The sequence below is a fragment of the Malus sylvestris genome, chromosome 6, assembly GCF_916048215.2.
Source record: "Malus sylvestris chromosome 6, drMalSylv7.2, whole genome shotgun sequence".
Classification (NCBI taxonomy): Eukaryota; Viridiplantae; Streptophyta; class Magnoliopsida; order Rosales; family Rosaceae; genus Malus; species Malus sylvestris.
The window spans coordinates 13,964,386-13,981,119 of record NC_062265.1 but is presented as its reverse complement, the minus strand read 5'-3'; the positions used below and the strand labels follow the sequence as shown (position 1 = coordinate 13,981,119).

The 16,734-nt window shown below is 40.5% G+C and overlaps 1 long non-coding RNA gene across 1 annotated transcript; it reads left to right on the top strand.

Moving 5' to 3' along the window:
• The first annotated feature begins 7,780 nt into the window (after positions 1-7,780).
• Positions 7,781-9,292, top strand: LOC126625098 (uncharacterized). The gene is made up of 3 exons (XR_007624320.1): positions 7,781-7,841; positions 8,266-8,332; positions 9,143-9,292. It is a non-coding gene; the product is annotated as an uncharacterized LOC126625098 (long non-coding RNA).
• Positions 9,293-16,734: the final 7,442 nt, after the last annotated feature.

Sequence of the window (16,734 nt, the reverse complement as noted above, 5' to 3'; positions counted from 1 at the left end):
ATTAGTTTCATAGAATTTGTACCTCATCAAAACGATAGATTCACTAACACTTAGATTTTATTTATACTTTCATTAAGTATAACATAAGATTTTGTGGTATCCATGTCACAGCCCGTCCCGGGATTTCTATATCGGGGGCGTGAATTGACGTAATTACCCTTGGCGGACATTTGGGTACGTGTGTGTGACATTATTTGAATTAATTTTGTAAGTTTTGGGATTAAACTATTGGAATTGGAATTTTTGTGGTTAGGGATTTGGATGGATGGTGAGGATTGTGTTGGACCACACAATCACACACACACGCACTCCCTGTCTTCTCTCCCTCCCGTAGCACTCTCTGTCTCTCTCCCTCACGATCTCTCTCTTTCCCTCACCCTCCACGTACGGACCACCACCAAAACCCTTCAAAACTTGACGGATCGAGGCAAATAAGGTATGTATCTTCATCGTTTTGACGTCCTGAGTTCATTGGTGCTAGTTTTAGGAAGTGAAACCTTCGATTTCACGTGAATCCCGAACCTCCATTTTTGAGGTACTGTTCATGCGAACGTAAAATGTTGTGTTTCAGGAGAATTCAAGCTTATAGCAAGCTTTGTAAGGTCCTAAGGAAGCTCGGGGACGTTCGTTTGAAGGATTTGGACGTCGGGATCGTGAGTTTCAAGGTTGGCCGAATCTTTGGTTTTTGCAAGGTGAGATTTCGTGATTTTTAGGTCCTAAAACTAGTCCAACGTGATAGTACACTCTTAGGGCTTCAATTTGGTATAAAATACGAAGAAAATGGGTGAAAAACGAAGGAGATCTGTGAGTTTGAAAATCTGCCGGAGTTTGGCCGGAGTCCGGCCGCCGGGAAACCAGTCCGGCGAGGCCCTGCGAAGGAGACGACACGTGCGCTGCACGTGCTGCGCGTGGACCCGTGCCACGTGTGGCGCGTGGGGGCGCGTGAGCAGTCAAAATTTTTTTCTAAAAATATCCCGACGCTCGTGACGTCGAGTAGGTCGATGTGGTATATTCATATACCCAAATTGAGCATCGTATGAGAAGTTATTTCGAAATATTGGTGATGTGTTTAAAATTAACGTTTTTATAGTTGTTTCGCATATAGGTGAGACGTATCACGAGGACGACCGCATCCAGGGACGCCACGGGGGTTACGACCCGTCAACTTATCAGTGAGTGGGCAGTTTTGTTTTCGTATTACCTTTATACTATCGATTTTTCCCAGAAAATGAATTTATATGAAAATATGTTTTAAAAATGCCATGCATAGAATTATTTGAAATATGTGAATTGCGTATGAGTTATATGAATTGATATATGATGCATACATGTTGCATGGTGCTGTGGGGGCACAGGTAAGTCAGGTGAGTTCATTTATTCATTGAATTGTTTGTTGTTGAGATGTTTTGAGCTCATAACCTGCACCCTAGGTGTTAGTGCTTATATTATTCACCAAACCGCACGCTCGCCTTGGATCCAAGTAGGTGGATGTCGTACAGACCATGTGAGGGTTCCGACATGCTAGTCGTATAGATCACTAGGCGTGATTCCGACTAGTGGGTGACCTTAGTTATGCGCGCTGATGATATGATGAGTGAAGCACTAGAGCGTATTTTTACACCTTTCATCGTATAGACTACCTTACGTAGTTCCGAGTGATGTGCAGAGTAGGGCCGTACAGGTCACCGGGGTGATTCCGGCTTAGTGGGATTTTGAGCTATTGAATTAATCGTATAGGACCAACTGCAGGGTCTCCGATTGATTCCTTATTTCACCTGATTTATATTTTGATTTATGGCATGGCATGTTTTCTTGAAAATGTTAAAGATTTGAGATTTAAGTTTTGAGATTTTATATGGTTATATATATTTCTGGGAAAGTATACAGGTTTTTACGGCGAGGGGATATAATTGTTTTAATGAACTGTTTTGGAAAACTAATTTGTTTTACTGACCCACTCATTTTGTTTTGCGCCCCTCCAGGTTCTAGTTTAGCGGTGGTTGGCTCACGAGGTCCTTTCCGGCTTTCTGACAGACCTTGGACATGTAGGACTCACCTGAGGGTGATGTATTTTATTTTAGTCCTACTTGACTGCAGATAACCTATGCTCTGAACTTATGTGGTCACTTGTAAACTCGTCCGGTTATGTTCGTAGGTGGTTATGTTTGAATTTGGTTTAAAATTCTGCTGATTTATGTTGTTTTTCCGCTTCCGTGTCGTGCTTATGGTTACGTCACGCCCACGTGACGGCCAGCACACCTGGATCATCCGGATCGGGGTGTGTCAGTGTGGTATCAGAGCCTAGGTTGCAGTCCTGTAAATTTGTTAATGTCTTAACGATCTTTTGATGTTTTCTGTCATAATCATGCCGCCTCGTAGAGAGCGTAGGGAGTCCCACCGTGCTTCTGAACCTAATTTCCCGGATATTACTCAGTTAGGGGAAGCAATGGCCCAGGCTTTACAGAATGTGATTCGTCCTCCTCCTCCTCTGAGGACACCTCTGGAGACCATGTACAACTTGAAGTTAGATCGGTTTATGGGTAATGAAAGTCATGAGGGGGCAGAGAAATGGCTAGATCATATTGAGAAAACCTTCCAGGTGATGCAGAGTCAGGGGAATCTCCCTGCTAATAGGTGGGTGGAGACCACCACTTGGTTTTTGGGTCGTGAACCAGCAGCATGGTGGATGAATCAGGCTAGGTACATGTCACCTGAGACGGCAGCCGACTGGAAAGTGTTCAAAGAGAATTTTATGAAGAGATTCGTTCCTCCTGAGTATATTGATCGTAAGAAGCAGGAATTCACCAGGTTGAAACAGGGCAATATGTCAGCACATGAGTATTATAAAAAGTTTACTGATTTGTCTCGTTATGACACTGATACAGCTGGTAATCAGGGAGAGATGCTTCGACGTTTCAAGTTGGGATCTAAGAAGAAGTGGCGTACTTTTGCCAATGCACTTCCCTGCGCTGATTATCATGAGTATTTTGAGATTTTGGTTAGGATGGAGGACTCTGATAATCTTCCTGACAGTGAGGATGACGAGGACAAGAATGAGGGTCAGAAGAAGAATGACAAAGGTAAGGGTATTTCTATTCCGGGACCTCGACAGACACATAATTTTAAGAAGAGTGGAGCGAGTTCAAGTTCTTCTAGTGGGGGATATAGTTTTACTGGCCCGAGGAGAGGTGGTGGAAGATTTTCTGGTGGACCCAGATTTCAGGGTCAGAGGGATGCTGGTGGATCTGGCGCTCCATGGTGCCGCCGTTGTAACTTCTGTCACCATGGTGAGTGTAGGAGAGGTACTGGTGCCTGCTTTACGTGTGGGCAGATGGGACATCGGGCTTCTCAGTGCCCCCAGGGTCAACAGAGACCACAGCAGACCACTATACCACCTCCAGCACCAGTTCAGCAGAGTTTGGGACCGGGTGGTTATGGCCAGCCGAGTCGTGGTGGTGCTTACCACTATCAGGGGGATGCTGCTCCGTATGCTCCCGGACCTTATCAGTATTCCCAGGAGCCTTACTCTCAGGCTGGATATTCTCAGGATTTTGGAGGTTATTCATCTTATTCCTCTATGCCAGCTGGTGGATCGCAGTGGCATCAGGGAGGCCAGCCCCGTCAGGGGGAAGTTGCTACTGGTGGTGCAGGATCATCCAGGCAGCCTAGTCAGCCAGGTCAGGGGCGTAATCCTCAGGGACGAGGTAATCAGGGCAATAGAGGCCGAGGTGGACGACAGCAGGCTCAGGGACGAATTAATCATATTTCTCTGCAGGAGGCTCAGAACCATCCAGACTTGATTATGGGTACGTTGAATGTTCTTGGTCATTTTGCTAAGGTTTTGATTGATTGTGGTGCTACGCACTCTGTGATTTCTCATACGTTTGCTCAAATGACCCAACCTCACCCTTCACCTCTAGGATTTGATTTAGAGTTCGCCATGCCTAGAGGAGATAAATGTTATGTGGATAGTGTGTATCTTGGGTGTCCAGTGATGGTTGAGGGCGTAATTATGTCCGCTGATCTTATTCCGTTAGATATTGTGGATTTTGATGTGATCTTAGGGGCTGATTGGTTACACCATAATCGTGCCCATATTGATTGTTATGGTAAATCAGTTACTTTTTATCGTCCTGGATTACCCGAGGTTACTTTTGTGGGCGAGAGAAGTGGGGTGAGACATGGAGTTATTTCTGCCATAAGGGCAAGGAAATTGTTATCGAAGGGTTGTCAGGGATATTTGGCACATGTGATGTTAAATGATGCTACTCCTACTAGTATAGAAGAAGTTGGTGTGGTCAGACATTATCCAGACGTATTCCCTGATGATTTGCCGGGATTACCACCAGACAGGGAGGTGGAATTCACTATTGATTTGCTTCCAGGTACGGACCCTATATCTCTGACTCCTTATAGAATGGCTCCTGCTGAGTTGAGAGAATTAAAAATCCAGTTGCAAGAATTACTTGATAAAGGTTTTATTCAACCTAGTTCATCACCGTGGGGTGCTCCAGTATTATTTGTGAGGAAGAAAGATGGAACTTTGCGATTGTGTATTGATTACAGGCAACTGAATCGGGTGACGGTTAAAAACCGTTATCCATTGCCCCGCATTGATGATTTGTTTGATCAGCTGAAGGGTGCGTGTGTATTTTCTAAGATTGATTTGAGATCCGGGTATTATCAATTGAAGATTAAAGAAGATGATGTACCTAAGACGGCTTTCCGGACTCGGTACGGACATTATGAATTTTCGGTTATGCCGTTTGGGTTGACTAATGCACCTGCAGCTTTTATGAGACTGATGAATGAGGTATTCCAGAAATATCTTGATAAATTTGTTATTGTTTTTATTGATGATATTCTGGTATACTCTAAATCCCAATCAGATCATATCCGACATCTTAACTTGGTGTTAAGGAAATTAAGGGAGCATCAGTTGTATGCAAAGTTCAGTAAATGTCAATTTTGGTTGTCTGAAGTGGCATTTTTGGGGCATGTGGTATCGGCTCAAGGAATTCAAGTTGATCCTCAAAAGATAGCAGCGGTGGAGAATTGGGAGCAACCTCGAACCGTCACTGAGGTACGCAGTTTTCTGGGTTTAGCAGGTTATTATCGACGGTTCGTTCAGGATTTCTCTATGATTGCTTTACCGTTGACAAAGTTGACCAGGAAAGATGTTAAATTTGAGTGGGATGAGAAATGTGAGCGGAGTTTTCAGCAATTGAAGTATTGCCTCACTCATGCACCGGTGTTGGTACTTCCTGATGATAGCGGTAATTTTGAGATCTATAGTGATGCTTCACTTAATGGTTTGGGATGTGTTTTGATGCAGCATAGTAAGGTGATTGCCTATGCTTCTAGGCAGTTGAAAAATCATGAAAGAAATTATCCTACTCACGACCTTGAATTGGCAGCAATTGTTTTTGCTTTAAAGATTTGGAGGCATTATATGTATGGTGAGAAGTGTAAGATTTTCACTGATCACAAGAGTCTTCAGTATTTGTTTACTCAGCATGATCTTAATCTTCGTCAGCGAAGGTGGATGGAATTGCTAAGTGATTATGATTGTACCATTGAATACCATCCAGGTCGTGCTAATGTGGTAGCAGATGCTCTGAGTAGGAAACCTCAAGGCAGACTCAATGCTTTATATGCTTGCCGTGTTCCTCTTCTTACTGAACTGAGGGCAACGGGAGTAAGGTTGGAGATTGAAGACCCAAGTGGAGCCTTTCTTGCTAGTTTTCAAGTCAGGCCAGTTTTGGTGGACCGTATACTTGCAGCTCAGATGGTGGATGGAGAAATTCAAGAGTTGGTTCAGTTAAGAAGTGAAGGGAAAAAGAAAGACCTCAGAATTCAGGAATCAGATGGTATGCTCATGCAAGAAAACAGAATGTATGTTCCGAATAATGAGGAATTGAAGAAGGAAATTCTGGATGAAGCACATTGTTCAGCTTATGCGATGCACCCGGGAGGAACAAAAATGTATCATACCATTCGACCATTTTATTATTGGCCGGGTATGAAAAGAGAAATTGCAGAATATGTGAGCAGGTGTATTATTTGCCAGCAAGTGAAAGCAGAAATAAAGAATCCCTTTGGGCGAATGCAACCCCTTCCCGTTCCCCAGTGGAAATGGGAAAATATAACCATGGATTTCGTGTATAAACTTCCTCGTACACGAAATGGATTTGATGGTATTTGGGTAATTGTGGATCGACTCACCAAATCGGCGCATTTCATTCCTGTGAGGGAGAAATACCCTCTGAATAAATTGGCTAAGTTGTTTATCTCGAAGATTGTCAAGTATCATGGAGTTCCAGTAAATATTATCTCGGATCGAGACCCGAGGTTTACTTCTAAATTCTGGGTGGCTTTTCAGGAAGCTTTGGGTACTCAATTGCTTTATAGCACAGCTTATCATCCTCAAACTGATGGGCAATCAGAGAGGACCATTCAGACGATGGAAGATATGTTGAGATCTTCAGTACTGCAATTTGGTCATTCCTGGCATGATCATCTGGACCTGATGGAGTTTGCTTATAATAATAGTTTTCACTCGAGTATCGGTATGTCACCATTTGAGGCACTTTATGGTAGGGCGTGTCGAACGCCATTATGTTGGTCTGAGGTTGGTGAAAGGGTATTAGAAGGCCCAGAGATTGTAGATGAGACTACTCAAAATGTTCAGATAATTAAGTCAAACCTGAAAGCAGCCCAGGATCGACAGAAGAGTTTAGCGGATCGGCATACTACTGATCGAGTGTATGATGTGGGTGATTGGGTATTTTTGAAATTGTCGCCTTGGAGAGGTGTGGTACGATTTGGGAAAAGAGGAAAGCTAAGCCCGAGATATATTGGACCTTATGTGATCACTGAAAGAGTTGGTGAAGTTGCCTACCGGTTGGAACTGCCTCCGGAGTTATCTAAGGTCCATAATGTGTTCCACGTCTCTATGCTTCGACATTATATTTCTGATCCTTCTCATGTGATCCCTCCTCAACCGTTAGAGATTAATCTGGATTTGACGTATGATGAGGAACCGGTCACTATCTTGGATTGGAAAGATAAGGTTCTAAGGAACAAGACGGTGAGTTTGGTCAAGGTGTTGTGGAGGAACCATTCTGCAGAGGAAGCTACCTGGGAGACGGAAGATCGGATGAGAGAGAGGTACCCAAGGTTATTTTATGGGTACTAAGTAGTTATTTGATTGTGGGAATTTCGGGGACGAAATTCTATAAGGAGGGGAGATTGTCACAACCCGTCCCGGGATTTCTATATCGGGGGCGTGAATTGACGTAATTACCCTTGGCGGACATTTGGGTACGTGTGTGTGACATTATTTGAATTAATTTTGTAAGTTTTGGGATTAAACTATTGGAATTGGAATTTTTGTGGTTAGGGATTTGGATGGATGGTGAGGATTGTGTTGGACCACACAATCACACACACACGCACTCCCTGTCTTCTCTCCCTCCCGTAGCACTCTCTGTCTCTCTCCCTCACGATCTCTCTCTTTCCCTCACCCTCCACGTACGGACCACCACCAAAACCCTTCAAAACTTGACGGATTGAGGCAAATAAGGTATGTATCTTCATCGTTTTGACGTCCTGAGTTCATTGGTGCTAGTTTTAGGAAGTGAAACCTTCGATTTCACGTGAATCCCGAACCTCCATTTTTGAGGTACTGTTCATGCGAACGTAAAATGTTGTGTTTCAGGAGAATTCAAGCTTATAGCAAGCTTTGTAAGGTCATAAGGAAGCTCGGGGACGTTCGTTTGAAGGATTTGGACGTCGGGATCGTGAGTTTCAAGGTTGGCCGAATCTTTGGTTTTTGCAAGGTGAGATTTCGTGATTTTTAGGTCCTAAAACTAGTCCAACGTGATAGTACACTCTTAGGGCTTCAATTTGGTATAAAATACGAAGAAAATGGGTGAAAAACGAAGGAGATCTGTGAGTTTGAAAATCGGCCGGAGTTTGGCCGGAGTCCGGCCGCCGGGAAACCAGTCCGGCGAGGCCCTGCGAAGGAGACGACACGTGCGCTGCACGTGCTGCGCGTGGCCAGCGCGTGGACCCGTGCCACGTGTGACGCGTGGGGGCGCGTGAGTAGTCAAAAAATTTTTCTAAAAATATCCCGACGCTCGTGACGTCGAGTAGGTCGATGTGGTATATTCATATACCCAAATTGAGCATCGTATGAGAAGTTATTTCGAAATATTGGTGATGTGTTTAAAATTAACGTTTTTATAGTTGTTTCGCATATAGGTGAGACGTATCACGAGGACGACCGCATCCAGGGACGCCACGGGGGTTACGACCCGTCGACTTATCAGTGAGTGGGCAGTTTTGTTTTCGTATTACCTTTATACTATCGATTTTTCCCAGAAAATGAATTTATATGAAAATATGTTTTAAAAATGCCATGCATAGAATTATTTGAAATATGTGAATTGCGTATGAGTTATATGAATTGATATATGATGCATACATGTTGCATGGTGCTGTGGAGGCACAGGTAAGTCAGGTGAGTTCATTTATTCATTGAATTGTTTGTTGTTGAGATGTTTTGAGCTCATAACCTGCACCCTAGGTGTTAGTGCTTATATTATTCACCAAACCGCACGCTCGCCTTGGATCCAAGTAGGTGGATGTCGTACAGACCATGTGAGGGTTCCGACATGCTAGTCGTATAGATCACTAGGCGTGATTCCGACTAGTGGGTGACCTTAGTTATGCGCGCTGATGATATGATGAGTGAAGCACTAGAGCGTATTTTTACACCTTTCATCGTATAGACTACCTTACGTAGTTCCGAGTGATGTGCAGAGTAGGGCCGTACAGGTCACCGGGGTGACTCCGGCTTAGTGGGATTTTGAGCTATTGAATTAATCGTATAGGACCAACTGCAGGGTCTCCGATTGATTCCTTATTTCACCTGATTTATATTTTGATTTATGGCATGGCATGTTTTCTTGAAAATGTTAAAGATTTGAGATTTAAGTTTTGAGATTTTATATGGTTATATATATTTCTGGGAAAGTATACAAGTTTTTACGGCGAGGGGATATAATTGTTTTAATGAATTGTTTTGGAAAACTAATTTGTTTTACTGACCCACTCATTTTGTTTTGCGCCCCTCCAGGTTCTAGTTTAGCGGTGGTTGGCTCACGAGGTCCTTTCCGGCTTTCTGACAGACCTTGGACATGTAGGACTCACCTGAGGGTGATGTATTTTATTTTAGTCCTACTTGACTGCAGATAACCTATGCTCTGAACTTATGTGGTCACTTGTAAACTCGTCCGGTTATGTTCGTAGGTGGTTATGTTTGAATTTGGTTTAAAATTCTGCTGATTTATGTTGTTTTTCCGCTTCCGTGTCGTGCTTATGGTTACGTCACGCCCACGTGACGGCCTGATAGGAGCATATTTATGCGCCTTAGTTAGCTAGTTCTTATGCATTTTCGTTATGTTTTCTTAGTTAAAGTAGTCTTTTGAGCTACTTTCATGTGTTTTCAGGTTCAAAGGGCATATGACATAAAAGATGGCAAAATGGAGCATTTTAGAGCAAAAGTGAGCTTGGATTGAAAAGTACATGCTTGGAACAAGGAATGGACGAGTTTGAAGGTCGAGGGAGCTTAAGAAATGAAGAAATGAAAGTAAAGAACAAAGAAGTCGGAATTGGCAACTAAAGTTTCTAAAGTTGGAAGTTTCTATTCTTGGAGGTTTCCATTTTCGAGAGTTTCTATTCTTGGCTTTGGGCTTTTGGATGACCCATCTTTGCCTCTTGGACCTATGCCGCACCTAACCCTAACCCTAGCCCACTTAATCAGCCGCACCTAGGCCTTGTTCACATGAAAAAAATCTGATTACTTACCCTAAGCCCATGCCGCACCTAATGTTCTAGAAACCCTAGTTTTTGGTGGATTTCCTAACCCTAGCCGCACCTAAACCCTAGCCCATTTGTCTAACCTGATTTCTTTAGGGTTTGGCTGCCTATATATATGTGTTTTACCTCCCTTGGCCGAAGAACACCCTCTCCATATTCAGAAATTCGTCCAAAACCCTATTTCCCACCTTGCCGCAGCCTTCCATCCCCAAACTCCCAACTTTCTGCCCAAATTCAACCTTGCCGCACCATCCTCTTCCCCAAACCATTCCTACATCCTTCCATAACCATTCATCCACCTTGTGCAGCCACTAAAGGCGGAGAAAGAAGGAGTGCCGTGCAGTCCAAAGGAAGGAGAAGCCTTGCACATGCAATCTGCCATTAGTGGAGTGTTTGGAGTTCTTTCTTTCTTTGTTTCTGTTTTCATGTTTAATTTAAATTGTTGTTCAATTATGTTAGACATGTGGAACTAATTTCTTTTTAGTTAGAGGTGAATTTGAAGCCATGGACATATGTTTTATATGATTTGATTTCTTCCAATTATGATTTCAGAAATTGTGAATGTGATTTACTTATCTATTTGATTGATAACTTGTTTATGTATGTGGGTTGAGGGTCGACACTTAATTTGCATGCTTAAACTTGATGCTAGGGTATAAGGGAATTTCACCTAATCGTTATTAACTTATATTCATAAGTAGTGAAAGTCGCTAGTCACGATTGTGTTAAGTAAATCCTAGGCAAGAGTAACATGCGTATCCCATAGTTATGAATGCCTCGTCAATGCTTATGATGTCCATTGAACTTAATGATCTTTGATATGTGTCTCTATCATGCGTATTCCATAGTTAGGGTCCTTGATAAGAATAATTTGGTTGTAATGCGTATTCCATTCAATTCAATGAATCTAGGGAAATCTGAGAATTAATTGGTGCAATCTAGTTAATTTGGGGCATTGTCATTCATGGTTTGTTGAAAGAGTAATTGGAGATCGAATTGTATACATATGTTCATGTGTGGATAAGGAACCCTCTAACTAGCTTCTCACCATTCTATTTTATCACAATCTGTTTTGCTTTGCATTTGTTTTCAAAGTTAAGTTTTAAAGTTTTAATTTCGTCACAATCAATCCCCCATTTATTTTAAAGTGTTAGATTAGTTAGAAATCCATTTAGTTGTGTTTTTAAGTGTTTTGAGTCAAGTCATAGTCCAAATTCGTCCAAACTAGTGTTAGGTACTCAAAACTGCCCAGAAAGTGGTTTTAAGGCAGTTTTGAGCCTTCTAGTTGCTGTTTTGAGTTTTTAGTTTGTTTAGGTGTTTTAAATTCTAGTTTTGCATTAATTGAGTTTAGTTTAGTGTCCTACATTATAATTTTATGTTCTTGAGTCAGATTTACATTGATTAGCATCCCTAGTTAATCCCCGGTCTAGAACGATCCCTATTTGCTCATATACTACAATTGTCATCCATAGGGTTTAATTTGTGTGTCAAGTTAATTTTCACATCACGGCCAGCACACCTGGATCATCCGGATCGGGGTGTGTCAATCAACTTGTGTAAATATTTTAAATTGATGATCAAATTCAATCATTGTATTCGTATTGGGTCACGGAGTGTAGTTGTAAAAAATCATCAAAATCGGAGTTAAAATAACCGTTAAATCGTGATTTTTTTATTTTTAACCGTCGAAAAGGTTTGTGTCATGGTTGATCTCTGAATGTTAGTTTTTTGTGATTTTTGGCGTATACGATCTCGAAGCGTATACAAACAAGTTTGACGGTTGGATCGTTGAAATTAGTTTCATAGAATTTGTATCTCATCAAAACGATAGATTCACTAACACTTAGATTTTATTTATACTTTCATTAAGTATAACATAAGATTTTGTGGTATCCACTTGTGTAAATATTTTAAATTGACGATCAAATTCATTCATTGTATTCGTATAGGGTCAAGGAGTGTAGTTGTTAAAAATCATCAAAATCGGAGTTAAAATAACCGTTAAATCGTGATTTTTTGTTTTATAACCGTTGAAAAGTTTTGTCTCATTACTTGATCTTTGAATGTTTTTTTTTGTGATTTTTGGCGTATGCGATCTCGAAGCATATACAAACAATTTTGACGGTTGGATCCTTAAAATTAGTTTTCGTGTATCCGATCAAGTTCAAGGGTGTGTATATATATATGATGTAGATTTAAATCTTTTTAGTTTGTACGTATAATTATTATAGTTTTTAGGGGTATAAATTTATTTTAAAACTTAATATATATATATATATATATATATATATATATATAATTATTATAGTTAATATTTTGGGGTATAATTATTATAGTATATGTAATTATTATAATTATTTTAGTTAATATTTTGGGGGTATAATTATTATAGTATAGTTAATTATTATAGTTAATTTATTATATATATATATATAAGTATTATAGTTTTAAACTTTTTAAGGGTATAAAATTGTTAAATTAATATATATAATTATTATAGTATTTTTTTAGGGTTATAAAATTATTAAATTAATATTCTGCTTATCGTGTATCGTGTTACCCACGTGTATACCCGAACCAACCCGTTATCTTAACAGGTGCTTATCGGGTTACCCGATAACACCTGATTCGTTATTGTGTCGACCCGAACACCTGTTATTTTCGTGTCGTGTCGAGAACTGCCAGACCTAGTTGTAACGGGGTTTGGGAGTAATGGCTAACAAAGAAAGGATAGGGATAACAAACATTCTTAAAGCGATAGCAAGCACATAGAATTCACTTTAGAATGCAGAATCAACTTTTAAATACAAAGGGAAGATTCATGCAACACTTTAGAGCTCTTTTTCATACTCTTTTCAATTCTTTTTCTTTCTTTCTATTTTCCACGATTTTTTCTTTTTCTTTTTCTTTTCTTCCCGTGCCTTATTAAGGGCTTTGGCACACACACACTTCAAGAATCACTTCCCCCACACTTATTTTTCTGCAAAAGTTCAACAAAAGGAATTCCTTCAATATTATGCTTTACCATGCTTCAAGAACAAGGGTACGGATGGTCCTAATCTAGGATAGGTGAGGATAGTGTGGGTTAACAAAGAACATAGGCTACTCAAGGCTCAACGGGGCTAAACTTAAACACAAATGCACGGGATAGGCTTTTTGGCTCTTGGCTCACTAAACAACTTCATCTTGAATATGTGTTATGCAAATCAATAGCATGCTTTGAATGAAACGGGCATGAGTTCTAGCATTTGGAACTAAATGATGAAACGCCTTCTAAGTAGCAACCAAGCAAAGAATAATGAGATCATGCAACGACTTAGAAAACAAGAATGCACAGATTATTAACTCTCCAAATAAACGTTTAGGCTCAAGTCTCACAAGGTTGTAGCGTTAATTTGAGTTCCTTCCTTCAAGCATGTTACAAAAACTGATTTTTCCTTTATGATTGCATGTGAATTCATAAATTATAGCCACAACCAAACATACATCAAAGAGTAAATCAAACTTTCATCCATGCTTATAACTCTCTTTAACAGTCATGCAATTAAAAACCAAATCCTCATCATTGTGTTGGGAGGTACCCTAAGAACAAACACACAAAAACAACTCTTTTTGGGTTTTTCAAAACAATTTTTCAAATTTTTAGAGATTTTTGGATTTTTATGTCAAAACACACTAAAACACTCAAAAACAGCTTAAAAACACTTAAAAACAGCAAGGAACAATACTAGAAGTAATGGGTGATAAACTCCCACGAATTTCATGCAAAACAACTTGGTTACCCCCCCCCCCACACTTAAGTCAAGCATTGTCCTCAATGTTTCAAGCATAAATGCACACAAAAACAAGCAAACAAACAAACAACGAATAAACACACTTAACATGGTAGAAAGATCTTCCTTTGTTGAATGCATGGGTTGCCTCCCACATAGCGCTTGCTTTAACGTCGTACAGCCTGATGAGGAGCTCATTCACTTCCCATTGGATCCCACGACATGTAGGGAGATGTCATCCACGGCATGCTCCTCAAAGTGCTCGTAGTAAGGCTTCAAACGGTGTCCGTTCACTTGGAATTCATGACTTATTTTGAGACTTTGAATCTGGATTGCACCATAAGGAGAGACTTTAGTAATAACAAACGGTCCAATCCACTTAGAACGTAACTTACCGGGAAACAAACGTAGACGGGAATTGAACAATAGCACTTTCTGCCCTATGGAGAATGTTTTGCCACGAAGCATTTTGTCATGGAAAGCCTTGGTCTTCTCCTTGTATATGCGGGCATTCTCATACGCCTCGTTCCTTATCTCATCAAGTTCATGTAATTGGAGTTTCCTATGACTTCCCACTGCAACTAGGTCCATGTTGAACTTCTTGACTGCACCTAGGTCATGTAATTGGAGTTCTAATGAAATCTGCAACCACTTTAGAATCATTAGTCCTGGTGGCTTTTTCTTCCACCCACTTTGACACATAATCAACCGCAAGCAAAATATACATGAAACCGTACGAAGAAGGAAAGGGACACATAAAATCAATACCCCAAATGTAAAAAATCTCAACATTGAGGATGGAAACCTGCGACATTTGATCCCTTGCACTTATATTTCCCGTTCTTTGGCATTTATCACATGTTAAGCAAAAAGTTCTAGCATCCTTAAAGATACTAGGCCAATAGAACCTGCATTGTAACACCTTAAGTGCTGTTCTTTGTGTGCCAAAGTGACCACCACATGCATATGTATGACAAAAGCTTAAAATGGAATAAAACGCAGAATCCTGCACACATCGACATACAATCTGATTAGGGCAATATTTCCACAAATATGGATCATCCCATACATAAAACCGTGCATCATTTATGAGCTTATCACATTGGTGTCTAGTGAGAGTGCTTGGAATTCGTTTAGACACCAAAAAGTTGACCAAATCAGCATACCAAGGTTCACTTACCTTAATGGACAACAATTGTTCATCATGAAACATTTCAGCAATGGGTAGGGACTCCTCATTATGCATCATACGGCTTAGGTGGTCAGCCACCACGTTTTCACTTCCATTTTTGTCTCTAATCTCAATGTCGAACTCTTGAAGAAGCAATATCCATCGAATTAGCCTTGGCTTGGCTTCCTTCTCTGTGAGCAAATATTTTAAAGCTGCATGATCAGTGAAAACAATTACTTTAGTACCAATTAAATATGATCGAAATTTATCTAAAGCAAAGATAACGGCAAGAAGTTCTTTTTCCGTTGTGGAATAGTTTAATTGGAATAGTAGATGACATGCGGCCTCTTATCCTTCCTTTATCTTAAAACAGCCCTTAAAGCATAATCGGATGCGTCACACAAGAGCTCAAAAGGAAAGCTCCAATTAGGTGGAACAATAATGGGAGCCGTGGTCAGCAACTCCTTGAGTTGTTTGAAGGATGTCGTGCACTCCTTATTGAAATCAAACACCACATCTTTTTACAGGAGACCGCAAAGAGGTTGGGAAACATTTGAGAAATCTTTGATGAATCTTCGATAGAAACCTGCATGTCCAAGAAAAGAATGAACCTCTCTAACCGATGTAGGAGAGGGTAAGTGACGTAAAAGATCTATCTTTGACTTATCAACCTCAATACCATTTTCAAAGATGATATGATCTAAAACTATACCTTGTTTAACCATGAAATGACATTTTTCCCAATTGAGAACAAGGTTGGTTTCAACACATCATTTTAAGATCAAACTGAGATTATGCAAACAACCATCAAATGAATCACCAAAAACGCTGAAATCATCCATAAAAACTTCAATAATTTTCTCAACATAATCAGAAAATATGCTCATCATGCATCTTTGAAATGTGGTAGGTGCATTACATAAACCAAATGGCATGCGACGATAAGCAAATGTACCAAAGGGGCATGTGAAAGTGGTTTTTTCTTGGTCCTCGGGTGCTATGACAATTTGATTATAACGAGAATAACCATCAAGAAAGCAATAGAAAGCATAACCTGTTAACCTCTCAAGCATTTAATCAATGAATGGCAAAGGGAAATGATCCTTCCTAGTGGTGGTGTTGAGCTTCCTATAATTGATACACACCCTCCAACCTGTTTGGATTTGAACAGGCACAAGCTCATTTTCGGCATTGGTCACCACAGTTACTCCTGATTTCTTTGGAATACATTGAACGGGCGAAACCCAATGACTATCGAAAATAGGATAGAAAACTCCACAATCTAAAAGCTTGATTATTACCTTCTTCACAACTTCCATCATCGGAGGATTGAGTCGGCGTTGAGCCTTTCGAAATGTTTTAGACCCCTCCTTCAAAAGTATGCGATGCATGCAAGTGGTGGAACTGATTCCTTTTATGTCAGCCAATGTCCACCCAATTGCCGTTTTATACTCCCTTAGCACCCTTACCAACTTGTCCTCCTCTTTTGCCGTGAGTGTGCTTGAGATGATGATGGGCATAGTATTATCATCGCCCAAGAAAACGTACTTTAAATGGCTTGGCAATGGCTTAAGTTCAACTGTAGGTGGATGAACTCATTGAGATGATGTTAGGCTGTGCATGTTTTAACTAGTAAATGGCCTAATTCCCTACCTTTGTTGTGTGAGACATTACCCATTTTGAAGCCAAACATAGCCATATCATTCATCACCCACACTAAACTCTACCCATTTCCCTGCTTAATAGCCATTCCCTATAGCTTGAGGAATACCAAAGTGATGAAGACAAATATAATGCTCGAGCTTTAAACTCAGAAAGTGGCGTGTACCGAGGTAACATGGGCTGGAATTGCAAAATAAGAAGAAAAAAAAGGGAAAAAGTAAGCATTTTAAGAAGAAAAAAAAA